The sequence below is a fragment of the Gavialis gangeticus genome, unplaced genomic scaffold (assembly GCF_001723915.1).
Source record: "Gavialis gangeticus isolate Ggan-Ray unplaced genomic scaffold, GavGan_comp1, whole genome shotgun sequence".
Taxonomy (NCBI): Eukaryota; Metazoa; Chordata; order Crocodylia; family Gavialidae; genus Gavialis; species Gavialis gangeticus.
The window spans coordinates 32353088-32367299 of NW_017729030.1; positions in this window are offsets into that span (position 1 = coordinate 32353088).

Here is a 14212-nt window from a genome sequence, read left to right on the forward strand (position 1 = left end):
GTCTCATTGTCAGGGTGTGGCACAGCAACAGTGAGGATGGGCAGCCCCCAGGCTCAGTCTTGTTGTGTGAGGTGGACCTAAGACGTGGCCAACTGTTGCAGGGTTGGGGACCCAGAGATAGACTGGGCCCCAGGGGTGGGGGATAAGCAGCTTGGGATCTATGAGGGGGCACTAGGAGTCCATGCCCCTGCTTACGTATACTTTTTGGCTATATGTAAGTTAGTAGCCCAATCCAGGATGGTGCAGAGTGAAGTAGCTGGCCTTGTATGGGATGTCCAGCTTCTGGCTCAGGGACAGGAAACCACGTCTCATGGTGACCAGCTTCCATGTCATATCCAGATGGGCATGCATGATGTCCTGCAGCCTCCAGCAAGATTGCACAGGACAGCAAGTAAGACGCACTGAAAGCTCCTGGGTCTCCACAGTTAGGTGCAGGTGGGGTGCCATAGTGGGGTGTGGGCAGGCTGGGACACAGAGTCATGTGCAATTCATAAGGGAGGGCACTCACTCTGGGACTCTTCTGGAAGCTTCAGGGTAGAGTGGGAGAGGGTCCATGGGGACATAGCAAGGAATTGGGGGTGTGCTTCCCCATGCCTGGCAGCCAGTTAGGGGTAGCCTGGGCACTTGGCAGTCTCTGGCAGCCCAGAGAGCCTGGAGGGCATGCTGGCAAGTGTGTAGGGGCTCCCTCCACCTGTGGGCCTTGGCCAGTGCAGGCTGCCTTCATGCCCCCCTTCCCCAAGGGTGAATGTGTATGCTATTCATTCCTGATCTAAACTAGGCTGCTTGGAGAAAACCATGTAACTTAGACTGATTCTTCCTCAGTCTTTTTGAACATCTATACATAGCCTATGATTATTCCCTGCTTAACCTGCTGATACCAGATTTGGAATCACCAGCAACTTCTTATCAGGCATGATCTCCTTTTGCTGGTCTTGCTTGTGATTCTCCAGTCCCTTTTCCAGATAGTGGGATGACTCGAATGCGAAAGAACATTCTCTTCCAAGCCACGGAGAATTATTGGAGCATTTGCTGTTTGCTCTTGTCGAGAATGGCAACTGGTGCTCCCCTTTGGTCTGTCTGCCTTGTACCTTTATTCTGGTCTTTGAGGCAATAGGGTGAGTTTTATATGAGCAGAAGTTGTGCAGTTTCTACTTTGAAAATTGGGGCCAAAATGTGGTTCCAGGTACCAAAAGCATTATTCACAAAAAGTGGGGTCTTTCTTACTTGAAGAAGACCATATTTATGCAGTACTTTGGGCTACAGGTGCAAGAATGGCTGCTTTTGGATAAATCAATAGAAGTGGTACTCAAATGGCTGCCTTAGTGACATAATTGACCAATGTAGCCAAAATTGACAGATGTTGTAAATTATAGACAGCCCCATATTATTGGCAGGATTGACAGTACTGGTGATTACCTTGATAGAGCAAATGCATTTAATTTATCTTCAGAATGGATTCTCAAACCATTAAAGGAATTGGTTCACAATCAAATTTTCCCCATAGAAAAAACTCAGAAGAAGATGTTTTAAGTAAAAATCAAACTAACAAACAAAAAAACCCCTATTATTTTTGGCAGAGTTAAGAACACTTCAGATTGCAATTGCACATTTCTTCATGGTTTAAGAGATAGACTCTGTCATACAGAGATGAGTATGTGAAAGCTTCTAAACACAATGGTCTCATATTATTTGTTCTCTGGGCCAAATCTCAACCAGCCCTTTGAGGCTGTGCTTCTTGACACATCTAAAAGTACAGAATAATTATTCATACAGAAACTTAAAATGCTGTAAGATTCTTTCCTTTAGCATACTATCTCAGTTGATAACCTGGCATTCATGATAGTAAAATGTTTTTGATGTAAACCATTTTCAAGAAGAATAATTAGGAAATACCAGAGCTGTGATGACCATTATTCTTACAACCGGCTTTGAGGGCTTGGCCATGGAGATGCTAGAGCATCTCTGTTTTTCACTGATCCCCAAATGCTCCTTCAGGGTTCAGGCAACCTCTCACAACTTAGTGTAGTCCAGAAGCTGCTTTATATGGCTCTAAATTAGCCTATGTACGGCTGATGGATGGGGGGACCTGATCCTGTGTTGGGCAGACCTTGCCCATGCAGAGGGGATTCAGCCCAGAGCCTCTAATTAATTTTTTAGTTTCTTTCTCGTTCTTAGTTTGAAGCTCATTAAAAAGGCACAAGCCTCTGCAGTTGTTCCATTTGGAGTTGCTTTTAATTACTCTCAGATACTTTTTGATGGTGATTATCTGTGCTAGTCTAAAAATAATAAAAAAGTATAATAAAGCAGCAAGCACATTATTTTGCTGTGAGGTCTGTTTAACAATATTCTTCACTTGAAAGTGTCAACAGTTCAGAATTTTGAATTTGGGTCACCCCAGGAAGACAGCCTCCCAAATATTAAACTTGCTCAAAATATCAAGTGTTAAGAGAATGAAATATCCCCATCTTTCTTCTCTGGCTCACAGTAATAGGCTCTTTGGAATGAAGTTACAGTAAGTAATTCAATGCTCATGACATTTCTCGCACCACAACCTTTGTCTGAAGCCAGAAGGCTGATGAGCGTTTGAATATGTGACCATTTTGCATGTATAGGTTTTAGAGCTGAGAATTAATGATGCTTTATAACCAGAGTGGAGAAAAGCTTCAATCTGCTGTGCTGAAAAACTCTAGTTTGATGTTTGAAAATGGAGCAGCCAAAGAAAGATTTAAGAAAAAAATTGCTACAGGCTTCATCCTGCAGGCTTTCATAAAAAGGTGAGATGAAAGACAGCAGATGGATTTATCTTTTTACTTAGCTGCAAAACTACGAATCGGCCTCATATAAACAGATCTCTCAGCCAAATATAGCTTGACAGTAATTCTATAAGATTCATCAAGTCAAGGGAAGTGATTATGTCTGATGCCCTGAAATAATGTTAAAGTAGGATCTCTCATATGATTTCAATATATCAGACTAGAGTCCATTAAATACAACTTTTTTATGAAAATGCTACTCTGTGTTGCGACAATTTTCATCTTCACACATTCTTTCGAATGCTAAATAATTCTTATACCTTTCAAATTCTCATTCCCAGTAATCTGAAAGCACTACTGCAACAATTTTCAGACTGCAGGTAATACTGAGGCTTTCAACTTTTCTAAACTGTTTGAGGTCAGTTTAAGGTTTTAAAAACAGTTTTCCTTGATATTAATCTAACAGGTACCTCTTATATGTCTTATTCAGACTATGAATATTATAATCTCTTACACTAAAAAACAGATAAGATGTTTGTTATTTGTAAAAGTCATTTGTGAAAGCACTTATTAATCTTTTACAACAATATTTCAAGGTCTATACCTTGTTTAGAAATACTGCACATTATATTTCAGATATAATGATAGCTAGGAGGGCTCTGAGATTGCAATTAATTCTGGTGTAATGACATCTAGTTAACATTCTGAGAGGAAATTTTCAGTAAACTCCTGTTCCTAACTTAATTCATTGTTTCTTCTGAGAGAACATGTGTTAAAAAGTGCTTAGTTCTCTTGAAGGTTTTCATTGCAATTAGAGTAAAATTATCAAAAATGCAGCTAAGGGAATTTTTAAAGCGACTCTTGAAGGTGTTTAAATTCTTAAAAATGCAGACAGTGCTCTGATGCTTGGTGCCTAAACTCTTTTTTATTTTAATGGGAGAGAGATTCTCAAATACCACAGAGGACCTGAGCATAGATGCCTGTGCTTATTATTAGGCATCTAACTATTTAATAAAATCTGGGCCTAAACTCTATTTTACCTTTAAGGTGCCTCAGTAGCACCTAAGGTGCCAAAGTCATTAAATGTGATCTTATTCTACCCTGCTAAAGAGTCACTGCTCCTAATGTGTTCAGTTCCTTATTCACTTCCATCTTAGCTTGCAAAGATCCCCAGGCATTCAATCAGACATGATTGAATACAGACATCTAAGCATCTAGTTCCTCTTATGCTCTTTTTTTCTGGAATGTGAAACTCAGTAAAAGTCTCCAAATCCTTGCATGGAGAAGGATCATACACAGCAATAGTTCAATTTTAAGGAGAAGGTACCACCCATTATGGGGCAGTTGAGTAACTGGGGATAGACAAGTTGGGTATCAGCCCCTGTCAATTTTTTAGGAGAGGCACCACAACAGCAACTACCATCCTTGCCAACCTGGATGCTGCTACCGCTACTGCCCAGAGAATAAAACTTCCTAGTTATGCCTCTGTTATTAGTAAGTTTGTTACGTAGGAAGTGGTCAGATGATCCATCTCTAGAAAAAGCTATTTATTGCAGCATTTCTTCCCCCTACAACTGGATACACTATTATCAGTTCAAACTGAAGATATTAGGAATTTGTTTTTAGGGGCTGGATTCAGTGATCTCATGAGGGTCCCTTCCAGCCCCTAATGTCTATGAAATCTATTAAATGAATCAGGAATCCTAAGGCTGGAATCCATTGTAAGATAAATGCATTATTAAAGTTTGTGGCCAGAAAGAGGCAGTATCTCTTGGAACTTACCATAATTTGGAACTTCTCTGGTGTGCATTAGCTGATGTGTATACAGTAGATCTGGGGAGGTGCTCGTCCCTCCCTTCGGCACTGGTGAGGCCTCAGCTGGAGTACTGCATCCAGTTCTGGACATCGCACTACAAGAGGGACATGGATAAGCTTGAGAGGGTACAAAGAAGGGCCACCTGCGTGGTCAAAGGCATGGAGGATAAGTCCTACTAGGAGCGACTCAGGGAACTGGACCCATTCAGCCCGAGTAAGAGAAGGCTGAGAGGTGACCTGATGGCCGCCTACAAGTACATCATGGGAGAACACAAAGATCTGGGGGAGCACTCTTCAGGAGGGCACCTAAAGGGGGGACAAGGACAAATGCACATAAGCTTATAGAGGGCAAATTCAGGCTAGACATAAGGAAGAACTTTTTCTCTGTAAGGGTTGCTAGAATCTGGAACACACTCCCACCAGAGGTAGTGCAGTCACCATCACTGGAGGTGTTCAAGAAGAGGCTGGACAGGCACCTTGCTGAGATTGTCTAAGCCCAATAATTTCCTGTTCCCAGCAGGGTACCAGACTTGATGATCCTACAGGTCCTGCCAGTTCTACAATTCTGTAATTCTATGATAAGAAGCCTTTTGTTTCTTTCAGACCAGTATTACCTTAGGATGTGTGATGATATGAAGAACAGGTATACATGCAACAGACGAATTCTGGCTGAAGGTGTGAAACCGCATAATTGAATATCTAGGAAGCTATGGAGTCAGCCAAATGCTCTCAGAACTGTCTTGTATATTTTCCAGAGCCAGGGCAAAGCTGCTGAACTTTGATGCCTCCCATTCAACTGGGAACATGTTAGGACAGAGATCTTATTCCACCTGGTGTATTGCTGGACAGTAGGATCAATGAAGCCTAGGGAAGCCAGAACAGCTAGTTTGTCTGCAAGGTTGGGGTTCAGAATGGTTCATGCACTTGGGGTGAGTCTTCAATACCATAAACCTTTGGAGTTTCAAGAGCAACTCTAGAAACACAGGAAGTATGGACAGGAGACAAGAACAGAGAAAAACTACAAAAGATGGAGATGTTATGGTTTAGAGGAGACACCATGCACAGCAGTAGGTAGAACTCACCGTGCACAGGGTGGGTAGTAAGTTCAAAGGAAGCTTAATTATGATTAGGAAACTGAGTGAGGAAAGTGTGCAGTTTGCATTTTTCTTCTAGATAAAGCAAAGGGAAATTGTTTTTTGGAACCTTTTACAAAGATGGGGTTTCTGTTTGCTTCAAATATCATGTTCTAAATGCAATGAATTATAAACCCCACTTTTGGAAAGATCTGCTTAAAGATATGGGAGGAATGGGGGTTCAGCATGCTCCTAAAGCCTTTGAGGTGCTATTTACTGGAAGAGGTAGCAGAGGGAGATCCTGTGTCCAGGAAATTGTGGTCAATGAAAGAGTCACTGTTGCAGCGAACACACACCAAGGATTGCAGTGTGATGGGACTCAAACATGAATGCTGACAAACGTTCATTAGAGCTCTTCCCTGGCTGTGTTTTACTTGCGCTTTCCTATTACCGAAGTGTGACAACCCAAGTTCAGGCTAATGATGGAGATGGAGATGGAGATCAGATATGTCACATATATTTGTATTTCTAGAGATCTCACTCAAATCTTTCTTTTTACCTAGTTGCACTGAAGACTAAGGAATCTAATAGTTTAAAAGTGAATATGATAGCTGGGAGGGACAGAATGGGTGTTATAGAAGAGAATGACTGATGACAGCCTTCCGCTGTGTTTAACTGCCCTCCCACTCTAAACTAGGTTGAGAACAGTTGAAAAAAGCAAAACAAAGTTCATGAGCAGAGCCAAAATCAGGATCTTAGGGAAAATATATATCTAATGCCAGGTCTCGAAGTGTATAGCTTGGCTCTTAATCTGGGGCTAGACCTGCAGTGGTCTCATGGGTCAAGGGAGGGTCAATTCACATGAAATGTGAGTGCTGAGTGCTCAGTTTTTTAGCGATGTCTTATCAACAGCTTCAGTTGCCTTCATGAGAAACTTCTAATGGAACTTAAAAAGAGGTAACCATAAAAAAGGCATACATTTGTAATGAAATGCTGAAGTCACATAGTTAAAATCGCAGTAACATTAACTTGGTCACATTTCACAGCTGCTATAATATACATATTCATTACTAGGGGTTTATATAACAATAGTTTAATATATGATATTGCTATTAAATGACATAAAGATAGCAAATACTGAATGTACACTATAGATATGTTTTGAGAATTACTCCTTATAATATATCATATATAATGGGTTATTTTCAGATAGAATCAAAAACATAAGAAAAACTGGAGTGGAAAAAAATATATATTTTTTAACTTTTTCAGAAGCATACTACAGGATACTTTTCCCTATGGGCCCGTGTTTTATCTATGATACACTGGCTAGCTATGCTATCCTTCATTGATTAGAATGAGTCTGCCTAAAGTGAGCCCTAGGCAAGCTTAGAGCAGTAACATGGAAGGAGTAAAAGCAGACATTTAATCACTGTGGCATCAGAGTAAGTGATACAGGTAGGGATACTGCAAGTCTTGGAAAGAACACTTCTGGAACTGAAAGAAACTAAACAAACATGGGCAAAAAGATATAGGTGATGTGAAGATCTTTTAGCAGGAATACTATTGTTGGATGATGGAAAAGAGACAAGAAGGTGAATGAGTTTGAGCATAAAAAGTGAATAGTGGATTTATTTAACTAATCCTAAGGAAAGAACTTGAAAGAAGAACGTGTATCAGACAGAGATCTTCCATTTGCACACCAGAAGTTTGCATTGCCCTTTTGGACAGAAACTGTTGCTCACTTCAAACTGTTATCTCCATCTGCAGCTTGCTAATTTTTCCACCCAAAGCTTGCTAATGAAGGGGTTAAACTCCTTCCCTGAGATCAAGAACATGAACCTGACCCACACAGAAAGTATTACCTTAGTTTTTTTGGTGTCAAGGCAATGGCTCTCAGGTGAGGCTACTTAGTTCTTCACCCAACAGAAGAGGAAGCTGTTGGGAACAAGACTAACTCTATAGAGGGAGGCTATAGTTCTCAGGGAAGAAACACTTGAATGTGAAAGAAGCAAAGCAAACATGGAGAAATAATTAGGCCATCAAAAGTCATATTTATGTTTAAGTGTAATAAGAGAGAGAGAAGCCTGTGAAAGAAGGCTGTGGTTTGACAGGAGGGCATTCTGTACAATTTGGCTTCTTGCTAGTAGCTTTGACAGTGGTGGTTCCTTAAAGGTTTGTTTGAAGTCCTAGAGTGGATTGCTGTGTGATGTTTTCTTTGGATGTGGAGTTGACCTTACAATATAATGCAAGTCAAATGCTCATGCTGATCCTCCTATAAAAAAAACCCTGGAAATTGAACTGCAATCACAGCTAGAGATGAAAAAGTTTCATCCAGCGATTTTGATTTCTTCTTTTTTTTCTTTTTTTCTTTTTCTTTTTTTAAAGAAAGAAATAGAAGAAAAGAAATTCAGTGTGGTTAACAAACTGGTTTCCTTGTCTTAGGCAGGCTGCTTACAATGTCCAAATAATATAACTCTCCCACTCTCTTGTCATGAGAAACAGCAGTAGTAAAGACAGCACATTGTGTTGCAGACATTTGAAAACAATGTATTTATCCAGCAAGGACTGGCTTAGTTGCAGTTTTTGTCCCCCAGCTGGCTTGTTTACGGCACTCTTTGTACTGACATAATCAGACTTTGGGGATTGATTTCAGTAGGTACATGATCAAGTTTGATGGATGCAAAGGCTTTCCTCCGAGACATGAAGGGACCAGTAACCCTTAGGTACCACTACTGTCTGTTAAATTGCTCGACATAATATAGTACCACAAATCCCACTTACAACTATCTCTGGACTACCTGACACTACATCTTTTGCTCTTCCTTTCTTCATTCCTGTTCTCATGCCTTCCCCTTTCCCCCAAGATAATTTGGCAGGAAGAGTTAAGTGGTTTATGAAGTACAGAAGCACTGAAGTGGCCCTAAGTCTTTAGACTGGGATTCTGACCCATTTGGGAGTGCACTTATCTGGAATATTTTACCTTATAATCCCATTAAGTAACTGCTTAACCTACAGATTTTTCAGTTTCCAGTGTTTTGCTCCTTTCTTCCTATGAAAGCTATGAGTCATAGAGATTCTGAACCAGAGAGAGACATGGATGGAGCTTTATTGAAAACCTAATAACACCAGTGTGCCTACTATAGTATTATTTCATATTCATCATAAGATAATAGCTTACTTAAAAGCATGAATACACACATGCACCTTGAGTTCTGGGAAAAGGACCTCAAGATTTCAGGTCAGATTTCAGGCATGGTTTTTGATATTGCTTTCAGTAGGAAACTACCTTTCATTAGCTGTCAAAGTGAAACATCCAAATCATTTCATGGCTCAAACGTTCCTTACTGAGTCTTTAATGCCATTCTTGTTCTGTGCTGATGAATGAGGTAATTTCTTAGAACTACCACTTCTATGTACAAGTACTTGAAGGCAAGACAAGGTGGCAACTTACTTGTTCATAAATACAGAAGCTTTCATAGGCAACAGCCTACTATGTCAGATACTATGAATGAACTTACACAGAGCAGCAATACTGAACAGAAAGAATCATAGCACCATAGAAAATTAGGGTTGAAAGGGACCTCAGGAGGTCATCTAGTCCAACCCTGTGCTCAAAGCAGGACCACCCCAACTAGATCATCCCAGCCAAAGGTTTGTCTGGCCAGGTCTTGAAAACCTCCAAGAATGGATATTCCACCACCTCTCTGGGTAACCTGTTCCAGTGTTTTAAGTACTCTCCTAGTGAGAAAATTCTTCCTAATATCTAACCTAAACTTCCCCTGCGGCAACTTGAGACCATTGCTCCTTGTTCTGTCATCTGCCACCACTGAGAACAGTTTAGCTCCATCTTCTTTTGAACCACTCTTCAGGTAGCTGAAAGCTGCTATTAAGTCCCCTCTCAGTCTTCTCTTCTCCAAACTAAATAAACCCAGTTCCTGCAGCCTCTCCTCACAAGTCATGTACCCCAGGGCCAGAACCATTTTTGTTGCCTTTCACTGGACTCTCTCCAATTTGTCCACATCCTTTCTGTAGTGGAGGGCCCAAAACTGAACACAGTACTGCAGATGTGACCTCACGAGTGCTGAATAGAGGGGAATCAGCACTTCCTTTGGCCTACTGGCAGCATACCTACCAATGCCTTCCAGTATACCGTTAGTCTTCTTGGCAACAAGGGCACACTGCTGGCTCATATTTAGCTTATTGTCCACTGTAACCCCCAGGTCCTTTTCTGCAAAGCTGCTGCCCAGCCAATTAGCCCCCAGTCTGTACTGGTGCCTGGGATTGTTCTGTCCCAAGTGCAGGACTTTGCCTTTGTTCTTGTTGAACTTCATGAAATTTCTTTTGGCCCAATCCCCTAATTTGTTTAGGTCATTCTGGATCCTAGTCCTACCCTCCAGTATATCTACTACTCCCCCCAGCTTGGTGTCTTCTGCAAACTTGCTGAGGGTGCACTCTATGTCATCTTTAAGATAGTTTGGATGGTAAAGGAATACAATTATTTAAATACAAAGGTGTTAGGGGAAGGGGGAGGAAGGAATGGGGGGAGGAGGCACTGCTGAGAGAAGCAAAGGTGAGTTGAAGAGAACAGAGAAGGTAAGCAAAGCAGTTAACCCTTTGAGAGACATAAGGGTTATAAAAGCTAGTCCAGATAATGGGATAAAAATCCAGAGTCTCTGTTGAGAACAAGCTTAATAAAATTCAGTCTGTGGATGATTTCTTGTTCTGCAATTTCATGTTCAAGTTTGTTTTAAAATGTTGAAATTTAAGAATAGTGACTCTGACATCAGTGAGCTTATGAACAGCATTTCATCGACCTCCTAGATACAGAAACTCGTGGACTCAATATAGATATTGGAATTCTGACACACTGCGACCTGCCGGACATCTGACTCCCTAGGTACCTCTGCACTTTTACCTGCACTGCTACATCTCCCCCTCCCCCTCCAGCCTGTCCCTCACCCATGATGTCTCCGTTTCCATTATCATTGATTGGCTTTCTTGCCCGCATTGCGTGCCAGCCTCTGGCTTCTTTACTATTCCTTCCATCCAGGAACTGTACACACATCAACTGCAGGTACTTCCTCAGCCTGACGAAGGGTTTTGCAACCTGAAAGCTTGCTAAGATATATTTCTCTAACTATTCAGTTGGTCTACTAAAAGATACCAGATTGACCCAAAGAACCTTGTCTGCCAGTGCCATGTCCTTAGACCAAGATGGCTACAACCTACACCCCTAGCACCTGTCCCCAGTCAGCTGACCAGAAGGAGGCAGGGCCCTGGGCACATCTAAGCCCCAGGGCTGGAGCTGGCGGGTAGAGTTCTCTGGCAACTGCTGGAGAAGAAGCTCCTGCAGGAAAGGAAAGAAAGGTTCAGTGACAGTTTGACTGCATGAGATGCTAGTGCTACTGTGTTGCTTACTTACCTGTTGTTCTTTAAAGTGGCGGACTGAGCTGAGGCTGTAGGGGAGGAGGCAACCTCATTGCGGCACACTACTGAGTTATGTAGAGGTCCCAGTGCCAGTGAGGATGCGCCTTAACACACACACAGTCACAAGTTTTGTTTGTCAACGGCTTGAGTTGTATTTTCCTAGAAACCCCTGCACCCATTTCCTTGAAACCTGGCAGGTTTCATGGCCTCAGCAGGGGCTACCGTACCTGCTGTTTTCACCACCTTGTGCCTTCACACTTACAAGTGACACAAGTTTTGCCTTCAAGACTTTGAGGTGTAGTTTCTCAGAAACGCCTGCACCTATCTCCTTTAAGTGCGACAGACTTTGTGGCCTCAGCAGGGGCCACCCTCCCTGCTGTTCTCATTTGAATCAGGAAAGAAATGACAAAGTTATAGGCAGTTTTGTGATTCCCCATTGTAGCCTATGGGTGAAGCGTTGAAACAGCGAACAGTTTCGACAAAACAAAATGGAACAGTGCTTCAAAACTAAATTAAATGAAACATCGAAGCAAAAAACTGTCCTGTTGTAATGGTGAAACGGAAGTTGAAACAAAACTGTGCTGTTTCTCGCAGCCCTACCAACTAGTGCTACCTATTTTCACACTTCCTGAATGATATTGTTAGGAGAGACCACAGGGAGGAACTGTTGCTAGGTTCAGAAAGTTTAAGGCCCAACTGAGCAAGCAGCCTCAGTGGAGATGATCATGGGGACCAACTCATGGTGCCGTATGCTCAAGTGAATATATACAGCAGACTGTAAATGCATCTTCTGACCTTTCTCTTCAGCACGACAAGAAATGATGCATGCTTTCCTGAATACCGATATTTACTTATCTGAATCCATTTTGTGAGAAATTTATTTAAAAAAAATAAAATTCTTCGAATAGATGTAAGCGACTGTGCCATTCACCAGAGCGCCTGGTGTGTGCCGGCCTATTGGATAGTGCCATTGTCCACAGGAAGGATGGTCAATTGCTGAGCCAGATTCCAGAGGGTCCTCAATGGTTCTTTCCTGCTGTGACTTTGCTGGAATAAATGTATTTAGTAGGGAGGAAGATGTACGTTCCATCCCACCTGGTCCCCTCCTTTGATCCTCCTGGCAATCTTCCCATTTTGCGGCTCCACCTTCCCTACACCCCCACCTAATGCCAACCAATGATGTCGAATCCCAGTCTTCTGGGTTTGGTCATGGTGTTGGTAAGTGTCTTGGCCTTTTGAAATGGTATACCACGTATCGATGTCAGTTAGCTTAATTATGGTCTTGCCATAGTGGGACTGATCTAGCCTCTACCTGGCCCCGGGTTACCTTGCTTCCCGGTGTTGGTTTCAATTCTTCTTGCTTGTTGCAGCCAAGTCATGGATGGCCATCTCTTCTTTTCTCCACAGGTTCCTGGTAAGCCCAATCTGCCTGGGAGATGTCAGGAATCTACGTGTCTATTTCAGGTAAGTACTGCTGCACTTCTGCAGTACTGTTTGTCTCCAAATCCCCTTTTGGGGCTGCCACCACTTTCCTCCTGTGGGGCCAAGCTCTCTGTTGGGCTATTGAGTGCCTGCAGGGGAGTTCACTTCTGGGCCCCCAGGCTTCCTCTCCATTGGGGTTTTTATCCCCAGTTCTGTGGGCTGCCTGGCAAATTGGCACTGGCAAGCGGCCATAAAACGCGACCATACTAGTACAGGAGCTGATCCCAACTCCTTCTGGCTCAGCTGTTTCTTTGTTGTTTTTTTCTTCCACTTCGGCGCTTTCCCCGGCCATGGCTCTGAACCCGCTGCTCTCTTGGCTTAATGCAGTCTCACGCCAGCTCTATTTGGCTACCACCCCAGGTAAGTTCCCCTCTGGGGTTTTATATTTGTCACAATGTATTAATCTTTAGATTCATACCTGCACCTGTACCACAGGAATCCATATGAATCTCACTTTTAGATGTACCAGAGTTATCTTCTGGTAAACAGATAAATTAATTAATAGGCAAGAGATTGTACACAATTTTCTTTACAATTCACACACTTACTCATTAGAGAGAGATAGCAGCGCTAGTCTGAAATCAGGCAGAAGGCACAAAGAGGCATCTTAAAGACTAACTAACTAAAAAGGCATGAGCTTTCGTAGGTGCTATGACTCTACAGCTGACAAAATAGGCTGTAGCATATGAAAACTTAAGCCTTTCTGAATGATATTCTCTAAATTGCCATTTATATAATTTTATTTGATATACTAATGGTTCTGTTGATTATTAAAAAACCCAAAACGTTTTGTGACAAAAAAGCCCAAAGGGAAATACTTGTAGATGGTGTGTATTGTGGATAAATTCCAAACACATACTTTTTATGTCTGTATGTAGTAACGTCTGAGTAGCACACACAAAACAGCTAATCAACTATGATAAAGAACTGTGCCTTTGTCATTTGATATCAGTCACTAGAGTTATGTAATGTGAAACAAGCCCAAATTGTAGCAACCTGCACTGCAAAGTGGCCAGAGTAGGTAGCCAGGTGGTAATTTTCTAGTCTGGGCAGAAGGTTTCATGCCTTTATTTTTTACTCTTTTCTTAAGTTGTCAAATAGAGAAGCAATTTCTCCCATTCATATATCCCCTGCAGTGATCTGCTAATAACCAAGTCAAAAAGCATGCTTGCTATTGGTTTACTACAATTGTCTGAGAGTAGCTGGTGATGGCATGCACAGCTGCTGACTAAGAAGACAGTTTATTGGCAACCTGACAGCTGTTGACTGCTTAACTGTTTAAGTAGTATTGAGGCCCTTGGTGCCCTGCAGTAATCCTATAGAACTGTTGGAAACCAGCCAGCCCTCCGATACTGAGACTGTGCTTGTCTTGCGTGCTTGTGTTTTCTTTTTATCAGCTCTTTTTTTGTCTTGTGATGTTAATATTATTTCTGAAGATGCAACTCTTGCAGGGGAAAATGGAAACCAGACAGGGATTTTTATAGCAAGTGGTGCTATTCTATCAACAGCACTGGACATGGTGATTTGTATAGCATAAACATTACAGTGGTAAGTTAGCTGATGTGACAGAATGTGTTGACCTACTATGGTGCAGCTGAGTTTCTCAAATAAACCAGCAGAAAATTCTACTGGGAACTTGTTGGGTTGGCTTTTTTTATT